Here is a 22466-nt window from a genome sequence, read left to right as displayed (position 1 = left end):
TGACAACACATTGTCACGTGTATTGTTTTGCCTCGTGCTGACGGACCACTTGTTTACACGTGCAGCGGCTGTCGTCCGTCTGCCGTCTGCCCAATTTCAGGTGAATGCAGCATGAAAAATACGATAGAGTTGCTTGCGATATACAACCGCACTGCTAGATGGGAGTAATTTCTACACAATGTACCTTTAAACATACATGTGGCTCAGATAGAGAGATTACCCAGAATGCTTTGCAAACATTATTTCATAGCTGTTAAAAAAAAAAGAAAAGAAAGAAAGAAAGGAGCTGAGTAGCGTTTAAAGCTAAGAGGCTCTCTGGAATAAATCTTCAACTCACTCTGACTTTTATTTATGCCTGTGTGAGGTAAGGAGACACTGTGGTTTGTGTGTGTGCGTGTGTGTGTGTGTATCTGTGTGTGTGTGTGTGTGTGTGTGTGTGTGTGTGTGTGTGTGTGTGTGAGGTGTAATTCCTTGTTTCCATTAAGTCCACCAAAATGTTGTTTCAGAGCGAGGCGTTGTTTATTTCTCCAGAGGCTGGTGGCATAACCAAATGTCCCGAGACAAAAAAAAAAAGAAAAGAAAAAACGTTTCAGAAGCCAAGTTTGACCGACGTGAAAGACTGATGACAAAGAGCAGAGGCTGTGTGTGTATGTGTGTGTGTGTGTGTGTGTGTATGTGTGTGTGTGTGTGTTATTCTTCTCCCCTCTATATTTACCGACCCCCCCCTCACTGGTGCCACCGTGGAGCTCAGATGAAATATTTGGCTCCTCAGCTCTGACGTTGTCTGTGCAGCGGCAGACATATAAATTCAACACATTCAGTTTTGCCATTGCATGAGTGTGTGTGTTGTGTTGTGTGTGTGTGTGTGTGTGCGTGTGTGCGTGTGTGTGTGTGTGACAGAGCAGGCCTACGTGGAGTCTGCACTTAAGTGAATGTTATGTCTGTATGAGCAGGCGGATTATGAGAGAGAGGCAATAAAAGGAGATGAAAAGAGAAAGATAGAAATTAAAGGATAGTGAAAAGTAAGTAAGTGTGTGTGTGTGTGTGTGTGTGTGTGTGTGTGTGTGTGTGTGTGTGTGTGTGTGTGTGTGTGTGTGTGTGTGTGTGTGTGTGTGTGTGTGTGTGTGTGTGTGTGTGTGTGTGTGTGTGTGTGTGTGTGTGTGTGTGTGTGAGAGGGAGAGGGAGAGACAGTGTGGGTGTGTGTGTGGTCAGTATGTTCTTAACCAGGGAATGTGTGTCATTTTTAGAGACAGAAAACGACAGTGTTGTGTGCGTCAGGGAGTGTGTGTATAAGTGTGTGTGTGGTGGGTGGGTGTGTCTGTGTGTCTGTGTGTGTGAGGTCACTGACCCCCTGCCTCTCCTCTTGGCAGCGACTGTAAATGTCAGCAGGGGCTGTTTGGATCGTTAGGAGACTCGTTAAAAACTACGGCACCCACAGATTTACGCTCAGGCGCTAAAAGACACACACACACACACACACACACACACACACACACACACACTCACACACACACACACACACACACGGTCTCCTCCCTTGTCCCCTGTTGTCCACACAAAACAAGTCTCCACATTTGACAGTACTTTTATCTACATACACTTTTATCCAAAGCGACGTTACTGAAGCTTCACCTGATGCCTTCAAGTGTTAAAGGGATAGTTCAACATTTTGGCAAATTGGCCCATTGCCATAATCCCTATAGTCATAGCAGTAGGTTTGTTACCTTTAATTGTCGGTGCAAGTTGTTTTTAGAACGGCGGAGCAGAGCCGTGAGCTGCTCAGAGCTACGCTACGGAGGCTAATGGGATTTCTTGGTTTCCCTCATCAAACTCATCAAATACACAATCCAACAACTCCACAACGCTCTGGTGGACAAGTTGTGACCTGCACATTCACCACGCTATGAGATAATAACACAACGTTACCAGACAGAGTTGTTCTAGAAGTAAATGCAGAGACTGCTTGATGAAAAACTGCCTCAGATGGGAATGCGCATCAGCGGTTTGCATGAATTTACCTCTAAAACAACTCTGTCACAACTTGTCCACCAGAGCGTTTTGGAGTTGTTGGATTGTGTATTTGATGAGTTTGATGAGGGAAACCAAGAAATCCTATGAGCCTCCGTAGCGTACATAGCTCTGAGCAGCTCGCGGCTCTGCTCCGCCGTTCTAAAAACGACTTGCACCGACAAATAAGGGTAACAAACCTACTGCTATGACTATAGGGATTATGGCAATGGACCAATTTGCCAAAATGTTGAACTATCCCTTTAAGAACTAATTCTGATCAATAAACTGATCGGTCCAAGTCCTGACTGTCTCTATGGAAACTGTCACAGAGAATCAAATCTTTGATTTAGTCTGAAAAGTGCTGAAAATAACAGATGTGCACGTTTTAATTTCACATATAGACAAACAGGAGGTTATATTATATTAGCACTGATTTGACACTGTCAGATGATAATGATCAATAACATGTATCACAGATCTTCAGCGGTGATTGATTTTCTTTCTCTTTCCACTGTTCATTAATAGAAACATTATTATTTCTCCGTCTGGTGTCGTTGTTGTTGTTGTTGTTGTTCTCTGTGGAGCTCTCACCATCTCCACCATTTAGTCACGCTATTATGCAAATGAGCTGTTCTCCATGTGTGGCCCCTTCACATGACTCTGTTCATCACAGCCTCAACACAGTTAAACCAAACACTTCCTCTCACTTCTTCTCCTTCTTGTTCTTCTGCAACTCTCTCTGTCTCTCTTTCTCCGTCTTATGTGCATGAATGTTCATTTCCCTGGCAACTTTATCAAGAAATCTTTTTGGCAAGCGTGGGGAAGTGTGCGCGCGCCAAATAAGCTTTGCAGAACGACTATTTGTTGAACAATGACTGTTCTATCCTCAGTCCATCAGGCACTTAATCCAGCAGACACTTTGGACACTTTTCTGGATGAGGTTTGAACATTAAACACGACTCGGAGTCCCGTTTAACAAGGAGGGGAATCACTGCGAGGTGCTACTGTACTGTGAGTCCCACATGATTTACATACAGGGAAGCAGCATCGCCTATAAAACCATGAATTTATACGTCAAAGCAGCAGAAGCGGTTGTCGTTCAGAAGCAGCGATTGTGTATTTTCTCAGTGACATATTTGACTTTTGTGTCTGTCGTCCTGCTGCTGCTGCTGCTGCTGCTGAGCGTATTATGTATTAGGGAGATTTTCATTAAGCGCTCACTGTATTACTGTCTAGACGCAGTATTTTTCCAAGGATAACACACAGCTGAGCACAAGTGGAAAAAGCCTGTTGCTAAGCAAAATGTTATTAAAGGTTTTCATATCAGATCACAGACTCAAGTGAAAATGGTCGACTCGAATCAGACTGAGCGCTGAAACAGAAAAGGACTGGACATTGAACTTTATATATATGTATGGCAACCTGCAAAGTCCTGTAAAGCTGTCATTCAATACTTATACATCCAGTTTTACATCAGAAATATGTTTATTTTTCCATTTCACATAACTTATGCACAATTTTCAAATGAATGTTTATGTTTCAACAAAATCTAACAGAGAAAAATAAGTTTAGTTTTCTCAAACCTGCATTATACGATGATAACAACCTTTGAATGCAACACTGAAATGGTTAATGCATTGGTATATAGTTGCATATCAAAACATCCTGACTAAATAGTTGTAATACTTCGCTCTTTTAGCTCCATTTTGGTCTCCACCACCTAATGTGAACGTCATCTGGCTCTTTAGCTGCTAAACTTTGCTTTTATATTGACTTGCTCAGCTGCTCTGTGTGGTAAAGCTGCAGCTCAACGTCGGGCGGTGAATGTCTGTTCATCTCTTTGAAAGAAAATATTGATCGTAGCAGCTCCTCTCGCATATAAATGTACATATTGTAAATGGGATTTCTATGGAACTACAAAATAAAAGCATGCATGTCAAAAAATGACTGCTCGAACCTATAAAAAACAGGAATGATTTAATATATTGACATGTACAGGGACATATTATGTCATTTATTACCTTTCTGTGTGGGTGCATATTCAAAATATAGGTTTAAATTTCAAATTAAAAGCACGCTGTCTGTATTTTTCTCTGTCTTTGATATAAACCTAACCTGATTTAAAACCTCTCCGTCACCGTTTCCTCTCCTCCGTCAGTACAGAGAGTAAAAAAATCCTCCCAGAAGTCCAACACACACACACACTCACACTCACACACTCTCTCTGTCTCAGGTTTGGGTTCAACGTACACGGAGGCGATCCGTCGCTGGGTGTGGAAAACATTTGCAGACAGCTGTAGATCAGTAGGTCAGCGTGAGCCAGCGGCCTCGTACAGACCCGGTCTGCAGGCCGCAGCTACGTTCGTATTAATACACCTCATTAAAGCCCTTTGAACGCCGCGCTGCAGGTCGCCCCATGAATTATGGATTCTAATACAGAAATACAGGCCTGAGTGAGTGAGTGTGTGTGTGTTCTGCTCACGTCTCACTCCTGCTGCAACCTTTTAGCCGTGGCATATGCTCATTATATACCACGGCTAATAATGAGCATATATCACGGACTAAAGTGATATATTGCTTTTAGAAAACGGTTACCATTATTGGCAATATGAAAGAGGAATACGCAATTCATTTCATGTAGTTTTTATTCAACCAGAAATACATATTATCTAAAAAAATTAGCTCCACTGTGGAAAAAATAGTCCCACCTCTCTGGACGTTAGCTCTGCATCTCGTCTTTTCCTCTGCTTTTTTTTCAAGTGAAAGTCACTGCTCAGTCCACTCTACCATTGTTAACCCAAGTTAACCTTAAACACGTGAATTCAACTACTTTAGTCTATTTGTTAACGCCGTAAAAACACCGTAACTGTCTTTTGCTGCCGACTGCAACAGTACGTTGTCATGGATAGCGATTGACGCCGAGTGATAACCGATGCTGTGATAAGGCTTTAGAATAGTAGCTGTGGTATATGCTCATTATACCACGGTTAACAACCAATCAGATCGCCGGATTTCACCTTTCCGTTTTATAATATAGTAGGCTATATATACAGTATATACAGACATTTTAAATCTTCACAGATATCGTCTTTTTTTTTTTTTTTTTCTTGGCGTCTTTTTAAACCTCCATCAGTGTCTGATCCCTTTGATTGCTGCTTGTTCTGCCAGTTTCAGCCTAATGATGTTTTTTTTTTCACACACACACACACACACTGACATACACTTTCACACACTGACACACACATATATGTCCTCTGCTCTGCTCTACCTCTGGCTGTGATTCAGGACGGCTCTCGGCCTGTCGGCTGACAGCGGCGTTGACATACGGCGGGTTTTTAATTACAAAGCTCCCCTTAAGGAAATTGTTGAGATACTTAACAGATAAGGCCGAGACATGGAGGGGAACAAAGAGGCTCGTTGTGTCGTATCAGGAGGACGGAGGAGGAGGAGGAGGAGGAGGAGGAGGAGGAGGGGAGAGTCTCAGTCAGCTGGAGCAGCAGACGAATCTGACACAATATTTTTAGTGCTGTGAAGTGAAGTGACTGGTTGTTTTATTGAAAGTTACGTGTCTCCTTTCAACCATCTCAATCTCTTTCTCTCCCTCCCTCTGGCTGACACCTGGATTCACCGCCACCATTGGTTTAATTACATAATTCTGACTGAATTGTTGTGATGGATGGTGATTATTACGACATGAAGCCAATATACACTGTCCTCCAGCGTGTATACACATGTTTTCATCTGTGTGTGTGTGTGTGTGAGGGAGAGAGAGAGAGAGAGAAAGAGAAAGTGTGTGTGTAAGTGTGAGTGAGAGAGTGTGTTGGACTCTGTACAGCTCGGCACACACACACACAACCTGCCATCTGTTTGCCTCTGCCAGCAACAAAATACACTCTTCCAGTGGGGTTGGCTCAGAGCACACACACACACACACACACACACACACACACACACACACACACACACACACACACACACACACACACACACACACACACACACACACATACACATACACAAAGGCACAGAGAGAGAGAGAGAGAGAGAGAGACAATCCAGGCTCGATCTGTCCCACCCATCACTCAGCCCCTCGACACCCCACATGGTTCTTCAGCCACACACAGACACACACGTAAATAGTCTTCTACTACTTTGTTTCTTTACTTTTATTTAACGGCCGTTGATTTACTTCAGTTTTTTTGTGTTTCACTTCACTAATGCACACGCACAACCAAATACACCTTAAACACACACACACAGTTCTCCACTAGTTTCTGTTTCTTTACATTAATTGAACAACTTTACTTCAGTTTTTTCGTGTTTCACTTCACTATTGCACGTGCACACTGGAAATAAAGAACAAAATACACCTTAAACACACACACACACACACACACACACACACACACACACACATCTACATCTCACTCTTACGTTGCGTTAACATCGGGCCCGAGGCAAATTTTTCACGCGATAAGATACATACATGTACATACAAAGTCAATATAAAGACGCGAATGGACACAAATTTATGCCGGTGGCGCGAACACGTGAAATTCGCCTGTTCACACAAGTTCAAAAATATTGTAAATATTATAAAATATATATAAATTATAAAACTCAAGCAAAATATTCACGCAAATGCCGCGAGTAAAAACAAATATTCCAGCGGGCAAACTCGAGCAAGTAGAGCGAGGCGAATATTTTACTTGTGGCTGGTGTGAACGCACTGTTATGGGGAAATAAGGTTGATGCGTCGTACAAGAAGATGTGTGTGTGTGTGTGTAAAAACAGGTGTGTGATTGGTCGGCTGCAGCTCCATCGTTACGTAATCGGACACGGTGATCGTCGCGAACTCGTCATCTCCTCTCTGACGTTTCCTGGAAACTCCTGCAGGAAACGTGTAACCGTGACCCAGAGGAGCTGCAGGAGATAAAGATGAATATGTATCGATATTAAAACCTACTACTGTATCCAGCTCTCCCTCTCTCTCTCTTCATGTCTATGTCTATGTCTCTTTCCCTCCCTCTCTCTCTCTCTCTCTGTCTCTGTGACCACTAACCAGAAGCAGAGCTGTCCTGTCTGGCTCGGCTGCACCCCATTTACATTTCTGTGAATGGAAACAGGGAGCCAACAGACAGTGTTCAGCATTGTGTGTGTGTGTGTGTGTGGAGAGAGAGAGAGAGAAGGAGGGAGGGTGTGTGAGTGTGTAGGGGTATGTGTGTGCACCTCTTTGCCCATGAGTGTGTGTCTCTCTTTCATCTTCCTCCTCCTCCTCCTCTTCTCTCCCTCTCTCTCTCCTTGTGGTCACACTCACACATCTGCTCACTCTTCCTCCTCCTCTTCTTTTTCTTTTTCTTCACCTCCGCCAGGACAATTCAAATTTGCTTTATTAGCACGTTGACGACCATAACAGAGACTATTTCTCTTATTTCTAGTCAAAAATGTAATTTCTAGTCAAAACAAATCTCATTATACTTAAAATAAGACTCGTCACATAAAAATTTGCTTGTTTTTAGACACTTTTTACTTATTTCAAGCATATTTTCACTTGAAATAAGTAGAAAAATCTGATAGTGGAGCAAGTTTCTACTCATTTCAAATTAAAATGAGTTTGAAACAAGTGAAAATGATCTAAAAACAAGTTACTTTTTAGGTAATGAGTCTTATTTAAAGTGGACAGAGATTAGTTTTGACTAGAAATGAGACATTTTGACAAGAAATAAGACAAATATTCTTGGAAAGGTTTTGAGTTTTTGCAGTGCAGTCCTTCCAGAGCAGGTAGCCTATAAAAATCCCACACTTTTCCCTTTTCCTCCTTATTTTCTCTCCGTCCGTCTTTCTCTCTCAGCTGCTCCATCCATCCATCCATCCATCCATCCATCCATCCATCCATCCATCCATCCATCCATCCATCCATCCATCCATCCATCTTGGTTCAAACAGACCCCGGGTTTCTCTCCTCACGCCCTCACATGCGCTTCTGTTTAAAGCCCCCCCACATCCAGGGCAGCTGACACATCTAATGTTGAAACCAAACTCTGCTTCCATCCCTCCCACGTCTTCCCTCTCTCCTCCTCCCCTCCTCCCCCCCTCCATCACCCCAACTCTCCCCTGTTATTTTGCCAGGAGAGCTAAAATAATAAACCCTTGTACCGTCTGCAGGGCGTAATGGAAGCCGTTTTTTTTTTTTTTCTTTCTTCGTCTTCTTCTTTCTTTCTCTCCCTGGAAAGAGACTCGAGCAGCGACAGAGGAGCCGACTGGAGTTTTTTTTCTTTTTCTTTTTTTTTTTTAAATTACCCACGTCAGAAAATTTTTCAAAAACTCCCATGAAATGTTATTTTTGACTGTGGTGTATCTGGTAATTGGCTGCATTTTTTCCTCGTGTGACAACTCTCTCCTGGTCGCTGGCTGGCTGACTGGCTGGGGCGGCGGCGTGCCGTGGTTTATCTGCCGTGTATCACCGACCACATCGCTGTTTATCCAGGGAGGAGCTCTTTTGCCTTTCTGTGTTCGTGTGTGGGTCTGATCTTCTTTTTTTTTTGCTCGCCGGCTTCTTCCAGGGTCGTGATATCATCTGTGACCTTTATCGACCCGATAAGGACACGTTGCAGGAGCAATGATAGAGCTGAGCTGCTCCTTCACTAGTTTTCTCTGAGTCCCCGCTGAGACTGTGGCCTTTAGATGACACAAACTATAAAGTCTGACATCCTCAGAGAGCTACAGGGATAAATCCACACTGAGACGCCGGAGCTTAATGTTCGCTGCAGTGTTTTTTCCTGCTCGGGTCCTGACAACAGACTGTGAAATGGTTCCAGTACCTCACAGGTTTCTGGACCTGTCTTGAAATGTGAATCAAGGTCATTTTGAAAACCATAAATCTGCCTAGGACTCATTAATATTAATTTTGTACATCTAAATATTAAATATCTATTGGTTAAAGTTAATTTAAGCTCCATTTCCAGTGTTTTAATTGAAGTGTTGATCCATGAGAAGATATATCTGTGGTTTTAAGAAGCAAAAACCATCTCAGTGGTGTTTTCCGTCTCTCTTGGGCAGTAGCCAATCAGAAGAGAGGAGGCTCTGGGCCTCACTTCTGATTAGCTGACTGTTTTTTGAGTGATCCAATAAAAAAAATAGAGCAGATTTCAGAATAAAACCAAATCCTAAAAGTTGTTGGGTGTTTGGATCCAGGTGGTGGGTTGAGGTTTGTTTGGTGACTGCTTAGTTGTGACATCACAAAGTGACAGGAAGTCCTGCTGGCTGGTTTTAAGGCTCAGTTTCTGAATACAGGCTGTGTGCATTTCTCTGTGGACTGAGGCTTTGATACTTTCACAGTATTAATATAGAACCTAGAGCTGCTTTATAATCACACTACACATGGACATCTACCTTTATACTGTATGGAGCTTTAACACAAACATCTACCTTTATACTGTATGGAGCTTTCATACAAACATCTACCTTTATACTGTATGGAGCTTTAACACAAACATCTACCTTTATACTGTATGGAGCTTTGATACAAACATCCACCGGAGCTTTAATATAAGTTATTTAGTGACTAAATATTCCTAAAATAATTTCATTTCATTCATGAGCTGCTTCACCGGAGCCACTGGGAGTCAAGTGCAGGTGCTTTGCTTGGTGGCACGTTGGCTCAGTGCAGCACTGTAACTTGTGCTGTCGTATTTTGCTCCTCTGGAAACTTTTGATAAATTGAAACATAGCAGGAACTAGTAGAGGACACACGGTCGGTGGAGTGGAGGAACATGCAGGCGCGGATACAGACGATCAGCATCAGATGTTTGAGTTTGTTTCAGTCGTTCGTTGCTCTTCATCCTATTGTGCATTGTTCAGCCGGTGTTGGTAAAGATGTCTGGTGTAGATGTCTCGGCGGCCGAGGCCTTGGAGGGAAGAGGGAGGGAGAGAGGGAGGGATGGAGGGATGATGGGATTAGAGGCTTTCCTGCTCCTGTCCTGCTCTCATAAGCAAACACTGCTCAACACTGCAGAGTTTCTTCTTTACTTTCTCCCACATATATATGTAGAGAGAGAATATAAAACACACAGAGTGAAGGCTTCAGTGTTGGTTGGTGTAGTAACAGGCTGGTGCAGGTGGAGGTGGAGGTGTGTGTGTGTGTGTGTGTTGGTGATCAGAGCCACATGTTACGGCTGCACGGTTTCACGTGGAGAAGGTAACAAGAGACGGGCCGACGCACTCCCACCGCACTAATAAACAGCATCATAAACAGAGCAGTAAACGCTTTCATGTCCCGCTGATCCCAAACCAGCGACACACACCTTTACAGATCCAGGCTGCAGGCTTCAAGCTGAACTTGATTTAGGAGCGTTTTATTAGATCAGGACCAAAACTCAGTTTATTTCAGTTCTGAGTCTGTTTTTTTAAAAATATATCTTCTATGATTTGATGCAATAAAAATCATTTCAGCAGCATTTTCTTTTATTCTAGTGGAGGTCGATATGATTTTAATGCGTTTTACTTCCTCACATGAAGATTTAAATGCTCTTTTTCCCACACTACCAGGGATAAAATACAATATTTTATCTAAAACTACAGGAATTTGCCCCCTTTTTAACCCTAGAACACTAACGTCGGGTGATTTTCACCCGTGAAATTATTGTTTCATAATTTTCATTATGTTGCTGTTGTCTGAGTTTCATGGGTCCCTGGGTAGCTTCATACTGCTCAGTGATGTCATTGAAGGTAGGCATGTTACCCTGCTCCCATCCCTAGTTTTTTCAGCAGGCACATGTTCGGGTGGATTTCACCCGACGTTAGTGTTTATGTATCTAAATCTGGCCACCATTTCTGGTGATGCTGAAAATGTTTCTTTTTTCTTTTAACTCCACCAAATAAGGCTCAAATGTCCCACAAATGGGTGGTCTGAAGGACAAAGTCCCAGCTCCATTAGTTTTTTTTTTAAGGAAGTTTTTGTTAAAAAAAAAAAAAAAATCACAAATTTTGGACATTTTTTTATAGGGTCACCATGATACCTTTTTTTCATTTTGTGAAACATTGTATAGTGGAAAATTAAGGAAGTGTACTTCAATTTTGCCATGTATTGTTGTATTTTAATATACTTTGGTGAGAAATATTTTTTTATGGGTATATTATATCGGGTAAAAAATACCCGACGTTAGTGATGATGTTACTTTTTGTAACGTTAGTGTTCTAGGGTTAAAAAAATACGTGTCCTGGAGAAACACAAAGTGTGACCTGACGGTGTCGACTTTAGCCCTGTGCAGGGTTTTTTTTTTTTTTTTTACAGTGGGTGCCGTGTATTTCCTGGTGCTGCTGGTGTTTATTTAAAGTGAAGAAAACACGTAAAAGGTGGATAAAGGGCTCCTTCTTAGTGATGCTTGACAGATTAATTAGCAAAGTCTCGATGAGGTTTTAACTTTGAGCTCAAAGCTTCTCTTTGTGGCCATTGTTAACTTCAGTGAAACACAGAGTCAGTGTGAGAGAGAGTAAACACGATTACTGGAGGTTTTTTTTTTTTTTTTCTTTTTTTTTTTCTTCTTCGTCGTATGGGGATGAATGAATGCACAAGGCTGCTGTGTAGGTTTGCAACGTTGCTACGGTGACACAGCGCGGCAGTGTGTGTGTGTGTGTGTGTGTAGGTGTGGGTGTGTGCTCACTCAGAAGACAGAAGTGTGTCTTTGGACTGATCGCACTTCATGACACTGATGTCTCTGTCGCTGTGGGGGCAGGTCGTCCCAGCTGGAGAGGATCAGAAGTTGTGTGTGTGTCTGTGTGTGTGTGTGTGGATGGGGGGTGGTGAGGTTGCACTTGCCACACTGAGAGGTCGGGGCAGGGTCGCGGTCGGGGTCACCAGAGGTCAAAGTTGAACGTTTCAATCAGACGTCTCCTCGTTTCCAGAGACGGATTCTCTCTGCTTTTCTTTAAAGTTTCAGGCTGCTTTAAGACACAAACTTTATAATTTTATCCATATATTTAAATATATCTTATATTTCATATCAGTTCCCATTGAGTTGCACTAAATATAAATGCTTAATTAGCAGGATATTAAGAATTTATTTCAATTTATGTCAGTGTTGCAATGTTAAAGGTCCAGTGTGTAATAATTAACAAGGTTTATAGGCAAAATCTGAATATCCTACCCATGAATATATTTGTATAAGTGTATAATCACTCAAAAATAAAGTCTGTTCGGTTTCCGTAGGCTTATAATTCTTCTTTTATATATACATATAGAGTCTTGTTTAGAGAGTGTCGCCATCTTGCACCGCCATGTTTGTACGAAAACTCCAGCCAGCCAGAGAGCACGTTTCACGTTTATAAATAACCAACAATAAAGGACGAGGAAGGAAAGAAGAAAGAAGAGGAAACAGCAGACATATCGTTATATTTTTTGTCCTCGGAGGCCACCGTCACTTTGCCAAGCGAGCGCTGCAAACTAGAGTCTGAACGCTGGATGTCACGGTTTTCCCTCCATTTTACGCACTGGACCTTTAAATATGCTAAATTTTAACATCATATAAAGTTTTAATTACTTCATCTCCACCTGAACTTTTGGATTTTTATGGTTTTGTCTCTTTTTTTCCCCCACCGTTGCACCAACTTCTTGTTTTTTTTTCCTCGCTCCTCTTTTTTTTTTGTTTCCCTGCATGCGACCACTCCCCTGATTCAGCATCGCTCTCAGGATGCACTAGTGCTGATCCAGCATCAGTTTTTAGCCTCGTGTGAAGTCGTCTGGTTTCCCAGTGTGTGATCAATATCCTGCACAGCTGATTCTTCATGTATCACCTCTGAAAAGTTAAAAAAAAAAAAAAAGCCGAAACCCCTCTCTCTCCCCCTCCCCCTCTAATCTAATCAGATTGCTTTTCTGTGCCGTTGTTTGGGGAAGTGTGATGATGTCGTACGCGTCGGCCCTCACACACACTCCTCAGACATCCTGGCTTTTGTGTGTGTGTGTGTGTGTGGGTCGAGCTTCTTACACTTGTCTGTTGAATTGAAACTAGGCCAGTTCGTCTTTGGAATGACAATTACTGTGGACCGCAAGCCCAGGCCCTGTTCTGTTCTGTTCTGGAGGCTGCAGGGATGTAGAGAGAGAAGGGGTGTGGGTGGAAGGGGGGTGATGATGAGGGTATGAAAAGAGGAAAGACGATTGGGCGCTGCCAAGATGCTCTGGACGTACAGTAGCTTCCGATGCTCGTTAACGCGGCCGAGCAGAGAGGGAGGGAGGAGGAGGAGGAGGGGGCTGGCACAGGCCGGGGCGGGATGTTTAGAGGCAACGTCCATCTTTAACTTGATTTTTTTTCTTTTTTTTAGAAGGCTCTTTTGATAAAGGGCGGCTCAGCTCTGTAAAGAATAGAGAGGCAACAAGCTGGGGAAACCCTCCCTCCCCTACTCTCCTCTCCTCTGTCTCTCCCCTCTCCTCTTTTCTCCTCTCTCTCCTCCTTGATCTCCGCCGAGCCATCCCTCCTTTTCTCCCTCGTCTCCTCCTGGCAGGCTCCTCCGCTAACGGTGTGAGGTTGTCAGGCTGGCCCAGATTAAGGGCATTGTCCAAAGGTATTTACATCCGGCCAAACCATATTAAACAGAGATTAGGCTCTTTCACTGCACATCGGGAGAAAAAGAGAAAAAACGGAGAGAGGGAGGGAGAGTTTTTTTTTTTTCTTTTTTTTTTTACAATTGGCATAGCTGTGAAATGGAGGAAGAGAAATGTGCTCTGTATGGAGGTGATGGTTGTTGTTGTGAAGCACAGATCCTGTTTGAAGGTCATGTGATGCTGGCTTGTCTGAGGGGGTGGACGCTGTGCCAAACGGTTGGCAGCAGCAGCCGCTCCGGGTTTTTTTTTTTCTTCTCTTTTCCGGCAAAACTGTACGGAAGCAGAAGAATCTGTTGGTGGGACGAGGATGTCTCGGTCTGAACCGGGCGTCCACAGCTCTGTGGTTGGACTTTTTTGTAAAAAAGAAGAGAAAAGAAAGAGTTTAGCTGCAGAAATTGATGCACGAGGGAAAAACAGTTAAACTTTTATATATTCACAGTTTTTCCGTGCAAAATTCGCAAAATTGTGCAGATTTTACAGATTTGTCTCCCAAATTTAATAAGTTTCTACTCCGACATGAACTTTACCTCCATGTGCACACGGATATAGAATTTGAATTTCTGAATTTCTATTTATTTAAGTGTCATGCACCAATTAAGGCGCCCGGCCTGTAAGGGCTTTACAAGACACATTTCATATACAGAGTACAGACAAAACAAAAACCACATGGAATTCACGTAAATAATTCACTTTTTCTTAGCATCCAGCCACTTTTTATGAATGAAAGTAGCTATAGTAAAGACTTGTTTTCTGAAGAACCATTCCAACTTTACCTCATCATCATCAGCCCAAAACAACTCAGGCTTCACATTTTGCATTTTCTGAAACAGAAACTGCCTGGCTTCGTCATATAACGGGCAATAAAACAAAAAATGCAGTTCATCCTCAATTACATTTAGATTACGTAGTCTTCCCTCCTCAGGCACTGAGTTAAACCTACCTACTTCTACTGTATTGTAGACCTACTACCACCACTGTACACACCCACATACCATCCTCGCTCCCAGCCTCACACACACACACACACACGCTCACCAATTGGCCAAAATGTGGAAGGTATTTGCCGTCGTTTTCAGCAGCAGAAGCAAACAACTAATTACCTGCAATAAAAAAAAACGTCCGTTTGTCGCTGAGTTAACTAACTGGAGATGTTGGAGACGGCGGCCTGGTCGTATTATTTGTAGCTGTGAGACGACGGAGCTTGATAAAGACGGACGTCTCCTTCGTCCATCTGGAATCCATCGCTTTGAAACGCAGATATGGTTTAAACAGACTCAGTAAAAGTACCTGTTAAAGACAGAGGCTCCTGTAATCTTTTACTCTTTACGATCCCTCTCCTCGTCGGCCTGTTTAAACCTGCGGGTGGAGGGCGATGACGACGTGTTATGCAAAGCAGAAAGCCGAAGGAGAAGACGTCACTCCGGGCACGGCTCCATAAATCAGCCCTGAGAACCAGCGGGACGTTTTAAGGAGGGTAATAAATTGGCAAAACTTTCTTTTTTTTTCTTTCTTCTCTTTGTGAAGACATCAGGTGTTATTGAGGAGCCACAGGTTCAGCGTTTCCCACTCAGACTCTGCTCATGTCTCCTCCGGAGGAGAAAATGAATTCATCAGACTCCCACCACACTGATGTCGCAATTTAGCTGGTTTTACCGACAGATGTGAAATTCAGAAAACACCACAGCCTGAATGTTAAAGAGGGGCTGCACATCAACAGTCATCACACACACACACATACACACACGCCCAAAGACTTTTTAAAAGATGGAGTTGCCTCATTTATCTCAAATTTGGAGGATAGATTGGTGTCAAAACGCTTTCGTGAAGTCAGGGCAGATTTGTCTTTTTACACGTCACGTACTGTAGAAGAAATGAGAAAATACCTCCGTTTATTTTTTTCTTCTTTTTTTAATCTGCATTTACTCCTGGATTTGTATTAAAGCAGACAGTGCTCAATGAAGTGCCAAAGCTCATTAGAAATCTTTCATTATGTTACATTAAAGCCAGAATCACTTATTCCTCGGTCTGTGCGAGAACTTAATTTTCTATCTAGTTGTTTTCGAGGTAAATTCATCCAAAACCGCTGATGCGCGTTGCCTTCAGGGACAGTTTTTCATCAAGCAGTCTCTGTTATTTACCTCGAAAACAGCTCTGTCTGGTAACGTTCTGTTATTATCTCATAGCGTGGTGAATGTGCAGGCCACAACTTGTCCACCAGAACGTTTTGGAGTTGTTGGATTGTGTATTTGATGAGTTTGATGAGGGAAACCAAGAAATCCCATGAGCCTCCGTAGCGTAGCTCTGAGCAGCTCACGGCTCTGCTCCGCCGTTCTAAAAACAGCTTGCACTAACAATTAAAGGTAACAAACCTACTGCTACTGCTATGACTATAGGGATTATGGCAATGGGCCAATTTGCCAAAATGTTGAACTATCGCAAAGCTGAAGCTGAAGGAAGGAAGTTTTATAAACCTAAAAATAGACTTCTAGTGTTGGTGTAACGGCTCAGAAACGTTGCGCGTGTTCGCTCCCGTGACCTGATACGACGGCAGCAGCAGCAGCAGCCATGGCGACAGCTCCTCGTTCTGGTCTACGCGCCTTCCTGTTCCTCCAGCATCTCTCATTCAGACCCTCAGTGTGTGTGTGTGAGAGAGAGAGAGTGTGTGTGTTAGAGAGGCAGGCAGGCAGGCAGGCAGGCGGCGGCGGTGGCTTCCCCACATAAAGAGGCCTTTTCATCCCTGGGGCCGCAGTCTGCCGCCGGGCCCCTGGAGAAGTTTGTAGAGGATAAATAAACCTCTTCAGACGCACAGAAAAGATGGAGTCTATAAGCGGAGCATTAACAGATAGCAGCAGCAGCAGTGGAGCAGCGGTGGAGCAGTATCTCAAAGAGAGACTTATATGATTCTGAAGGGCTATTTGTTATGATATTGAGCCCAGAGGGTTAGAAGGGCCAGAAGGGCAAAGGGCCTCTTGATTTATGGAGTGACTGTCCAGCACCTACAGACACACACACACACACACACACAAACACACACATGCACACTGTTCCCCGTTCACAATCACAGATGCATACACACATTCGTACATATCCCAACCCACGTTCACATTTACACACACACATATGCTCCAAAAAGTACATATCACACATTGCTTCCAGCTGGCCCCTGTCTGCAGGTTCCGGTGAGACACATACTGTAACACACAGACACAGACACACACACACACACTTTCACACACACTCCAGGCAGCCCGATAGCTCACATATGCCGCACCGGACGAGGAAACAGCAGGAAGGTCTAGATGTTGATGTGGAGTTGGACGCCACCGGAGCAGCAGCAGCAGCAGCAGCACCGCGGCGGTTTTCATTTATCCGCTGCGTCAGAACCACTTCAGGTCTGATTTATTCATGAAGCGCTTTTTATATCAAACAGGTTCTGTCATCAAGTGGCTCAGGGAGAATAAAGAACGCAAAGACAAAAAGATTTAAAATGACAAATGATCCCAGACGAAGCCTTTGAATTAGTGTTGTTCCTTTTTTTTTTAAATCCCGGCGGTAGAAAAACACCTACAGGAACCGTCTCGTGGTGAAGCAACAGTAAGGAGGAAGAGGAGGAGGAGGAATATCTCTCTCTGCTGTGATTCAGTATCTGACATGTGGCCCCGCTGCTAATTAGATGCAGGTTCTTTTTATTTTCCTGTTTTCTTTGTTCATTTAGTTGCTTCTTTACAAAGTGATTTTTAAAGAGGTTTCGACACAGACACATTTTCAGCACTTAAAACTTTGTATTTGAGACTTTTATAGCCGTGCATTGGTATAAAATATCCCCTTCAGAGGTTTTTTTCATTAGATAATTAGCGTTGACAGTAAAAAAAAAAAAAATGCATTTGTACCTCCCCTTATAAAACCTTAAATAGAGTAATGAATCTTCTTGAGTGAATAAACATCTTTAAAAGCATCTGCTTTTCCACAACTGAAGGACTGTTGGTATTAATCAGATTAAAAAGGTTCAGTTGAGTCTGAATCATCACTTTGCATGTGGCGACAAAAACAGCACAGAGTCGTTGTTTGTTGATTTCAACTGCTGTATGAGATATGCAAAGCAGCTGTGTGAACCTCCAGATGTAGTTTTAGCCTTCAAGGGGGAAAAAAGCATGCACCTTAGCAACCAGGTGAAGGTCAACCTGGATGTAGATTCAACAGGGCACACAGATGCACATTTTCAAAACTGAAAAAACATGAACATGAAAATCCAACATTTTACACTGTTGTTGTGTTTTATTCAAAGTTTTGATGGAACCATAAGAAGTTATATCTGTAGTTTTAAGAAGCAAAAACCATCTCTGTTGCTTTCCATCTCCTCTGGAGCTCTGGTAATAACAGGCCGGTGTCAGCCAATCAGAAGAGAGGAAGCTCTGAGCCTCTCCTTTAATTGGCTCGGTGTTTTCTGAATGATCCAATTTAAAAACAGAGCCGATTTCAGAATAAAACACTCAGAGACCAAATCCTGCAAGTTGTTAGATGGTGTTTGGTGACTGCTTTTCTGTGACATCACAAAGTGACAGGAAGTCCTGATGGCTGGTTTTAAGGCTCAGTTTCTGAATACAGGCTGTGTGCATTTCTCTGTGGACTGAGGCTTTGATACTTTCCCAGTATTAATATAGAACCTAGAGCTGCTTTATAATCACACTACACATGGACATCTACCCTTATACTGTATGGAGCTTTAACACAAACATCTACCTTTATACTGTATGGAGCTTTAACACAAACATCTACCTTTATACCGTATGGAGCTTTAACACAAACATCTACCTTTATACTGTATGGAGCTTTAACACAAACATCTATCTCTAGATTACATTATATTAAGGACCTTTAAGGTTCATGGAAATCCTAATTCCAGTCTTCCCAGGACTCCCAGTTTGATTTCACCCTGCACTTCTTCTCATTACATCTTGACTCTTCCACATATTCTCACCTGGAAACAACCACAGTCCACAACCACACATTTTTTTATTTTTTCAGGAATTTAAAGTGCTCATGATGAGCTAATTAGGAATTCCTCTTTCTTTTTTTTTTACATATTTCTCTGTGACGCACTCACATGAGTCCATTTCAAAGAACTGTCTCCTGTCAAGGTGATCAAACCTGTGACCTCACGTTACACAGGGTTCGCCCCCACCACCACCCCCATCATCCCCTCACACCCTCTGAAAGCTTGTAACAAGGCCGCTACAGTCTCCACTAAATCTGTCCTGAAAGGTTGTGCGGTGCCACACAGTGAAGCCTTTCAAACCAAATCCACTTTTATTCAGAACAGCTTTTTTTTTTTTTTACACTCACATTCAAATCTACATTTCAAAGTGCAGGATCTGAAGCAGAAACAGATATTTTGTCAGTGACGGTGACCAGAAAAAGGAGGCTTTGCTCTTTTGTGTGACACCTGAGAAATTGATTTTTTTAAATATATATACTGTATATTAATGAATCTTTGTTTTGTTTTTGTTCTTTCCGTAAATTGCATTTGTTTAGCCTCCGGCAGCGTTAACATCCAAGCCGAGCACAAATGTTCCTCGTATCTGTTTTTCCCTCTGGATCAAAGGAAAACAATTTCTTTCTGCAACAAGATCAGAAAAAAATACACTGCATTGTTCTGCATTGTTAATAAATCCTAATTTAATTAGCTGTAATGTCACATTTTTACAGATATAGTTGTTTTAAATGGCGCAAATACACTCAGAATACAGGTGGATATTTAAAGGACTAGTTCACCTGATACAGAAAGAAGTAGGAGAGAGAAATTTAACACGTGGTAAATCTCCGTGGTTTGATACTATTAGGTGTAAGTGAGACATTTGGGTGAAGTAACACTTTAAACAGGAAATATGTGCCTATAATACAAAGGAGCAGCTCCAGTGGAGGCTGCGTTCAGAGCTGCCAGGAGGAGGTTGTGCTCGAGCGTTCAGGCCCCATAAAGCCAAAGTGAGCTATGAGTCCCTGGAGATTATTATATCTACCTCATAAAGCCCAGTTCCCCATGTTTAAGACCTGAAGATATTCTAAGACCCATTTTTTCTTCTTCCCTTTCTTTCACATAAGGCCATAAGTAATACAGCAAAGTAGCAAAGAGTCATTCATGCTGGGTTTGGATTTATGCTCTCTGCACCGTCGCCTCGGTGTTTTTCTACTTTTTTTTTTTTTTTTTTCCTGAATGGGTCTTTTTGTTTTTTGGGGGGGGAGTAGAAAAAAAGAAGTGTTGTAAATATCGTTGTCAAAGCCGGAGGGAAGCTGCTGCTGTTCAGTTATGTTAAACACATTATTGATTTAACATCGCTGGCTGTAATAAGGCAGAGAAAACAATTCACAACTCATCCATTCACTTCACTTTGGGAGGGAGTTCCTCACTTCACACAGCTCACTCATGTGTGTTTCACTACATACATGTTGCTGCATGCGGGGTTCTTTTCACCGGAGCACAGCAGGACTTTACGCTCGGATTTTCAGTCGTTATTTCGTTGTTTTTTTTATAGACCGAATCGCCTTGTTGCCAACTACTTCCGGGTAGAAAACCAGCACGTAATTTGAATGAGAACAGTAGTAACGAACGAGAGTTTAGCTAGCCTATATATCATATTTTTCACGCCCTATCACCATTACGACAAATCTGAAATGATTGAAGAATCTTTACTATTTTTGTGTGTGTGTTTTGTGTTGATATGTGTGGTATTTATTCAGTTTGGGGGAATCACGGTGTCTAGAAAGCAGCTAACGGTAGCTAAGCTAACAGCGGTAGCTAAGCTAACATCAGGATGTCAGCTGTTAAAACCCTCCCGTTGTCGGACACGACATGAAACTACTCCAGTTAGCTCAGTCATGTTGTAACTCAGATATCCACTGGAGAAAATATTTTTTCATGGACCGTTTATTGAGTCATTGAGTTATTAAAGTTAAACAGGTAGCTAACCGTTAGCCCGGCTAATCTATAATAACCATGACTAATTACGAAAATGTGCACACAGAAATAGTAATGTTTGTCCAATCATTGGTTTTATAAACTTCACAAACATCAGATTAGTCTAAACGGCGATATAGTTACATGAAAAATTATATACTGTATATAGTGAAACTCTCATCCGTCACTATTGTTCTCATGCTGGTTTTCTACCCGGAAGTAGTTGTAAACAACAAGGCGATTCCTTCTATTGTCTCCAAGTGTGGGAGGATTCTCACTATCTGCAGTGTTGCATGTGCAAAATCCTTAAACTAAATGTGACTTTTTGGTGACGCTACCTGCTGCTTCTCCTCCATCTGTCTGCAGCAGCAGCAGCAGCAGCAGCAGCAGCAGCAGCCGCCGCCGCCCGCCTCGCTCTGGAGAAACACATCTATAATTTAGATCACCTATTATGCATTCCCCGTGAAGACTGTCTCGTCTGGGGCCGCCGCTGATTTCAACTTTCCCTCTCAACTCCAATTTTCTAATCTCGGTCTCGAAGCTGCGTTCACGTCGGCCGCCTGTCAGCGAGTCTCTGTGACGCTGCTGCTGCTCCTCTCAGCGGGTCAACAGTGGGTGTGTTTGCCATCATAAATCACGCTCTTAACACACCTCATTCAGTCTTTCCCATGGGTGGGTGGAAGGGTGGGTGGGTGGGTGTGCGTTTGTGCGTGCGAACAAGTGCGTGTTGTGTACTCTGTTGCCCAAGCAGCTCCATTCAAAGGCTGCGGCCGCCCGCGCTCCTGCATATGTGAAAGTATGCAGGCGTTTGTGTGCTCACAAGTGTCCTTGTGTGTGTGTCCTTCATCTGAACGGTTGCCAAACCGACCAGAGCCTGCGGGAGGTTGTCTTGTGTGTGTGTGTGTGTGTGTGTGTGTGTGTGTGTGTGTGTGTGTGTGTGTGCAGCGCCTCTCCCTGATGGCGCTGATGTGTAATTGAGGTCGAGGATGAGGAGACACCTCTGATGGAGGGTACGGGGCGGACGGACACACAAAGGGAGCCAGTGTTTATTTTAAACTCCAGACGTCGTCGTGTCCCTCCATCTCTGCTCCGTCCCTCTCGGCCGAGGTCGGCATCCTCGGCCCGGCCAGTAAACATGTTGGTTTTTCCGCGGCGCAGACCTGAGCTGCTGGCACACGGAGGTCTGGAGTAAATGAGCTGGTGTTTGACATGGAAGGTTGAAGGAGGAGGAGGGGGGGGGTGGGGGGTCTCCACACAGCCCACATCTGTCCTTCTCCTCCTCCTCCTCCTCCTCCTCTTCTTCTTCTTCGTCTTCGTCTTCTTGATGCTGGAATAAAAAATTGCACCCTTCGTATTTCCAGTGGTAGATTAGCTGAAAGCTCTCCAGAGGGTCAGTGGTCACTTGTGCAGCTCCAACTAAAATCTGTATGAACGTGTCTGTCTTGCTTTATTTTAAGGGATAGTTCAACATTTTGGCAAATTGGCCCATTCATACAAAAAGTCAGAGTTGTTTTAGAGGGAAATTCATGCAAAACCACTGATGCACGTTGCCTTCAGGGACAGTTTTTCATCAAGCAGTCTCTGCATTTACCTCTAAAACAACTCCGTCTCTTAAAGTTCTGTTATTATCTCATAGCGTGGTGAATGTGCAGGTCACAACTTGTCCACCAGAGCGTTGTGGAGTTGTTGGATTGTGTATTTGATGAGTTTGATGAGGGAAACCAAGAAATCCCATGAGCCTCCGTCGTGTAGCTCTGAGCAGCTCACGACTCTGCTCCGCCGTTCACAAAATAGCTTACACCGACAATTAAAGGTAACAAACTCCTAAAACTATAGGGAGTATGGCAATTTGCAAAAATGTTGAACTACTCCTTTAAAAATGAAACATCTTTTCTCACAAACCACCAT

The 22466-nt window shown here is 43.1% G+C and overlaps 1 protein-coding gene across 1 annotated transcript in view; it reads left to right on the top strand.

Moving 5' to 3' along the window:
- Nucleotides 1-22466, top strand: part of fgfr3 (fibroblast growth factor receptor 3) — an 86110-nt gene that overhangs the window by 10552 nt on the left and 53092 nt on the right. The gene's annotated exons all lie outside the window — the stretch shown is intronic.

The sequence above is a fragment of the Trachurus trachurus genome (genome assembly GCF_905171665.1).
Source record: "Trachurus trachurus genome assembly, chromosome: 22".
Lineage (NCBI taxonomy): Eukaryota > Metazoa > Chordata > Actinopteri > Carangiformes > Carangidae > Trachurus > Trachurus trachurus.
The sequence above is the reverse complement of the archived record's forward strand: the minus strand, read 5'-3'. Positions and strand labels throughout refer to the sequence as shown.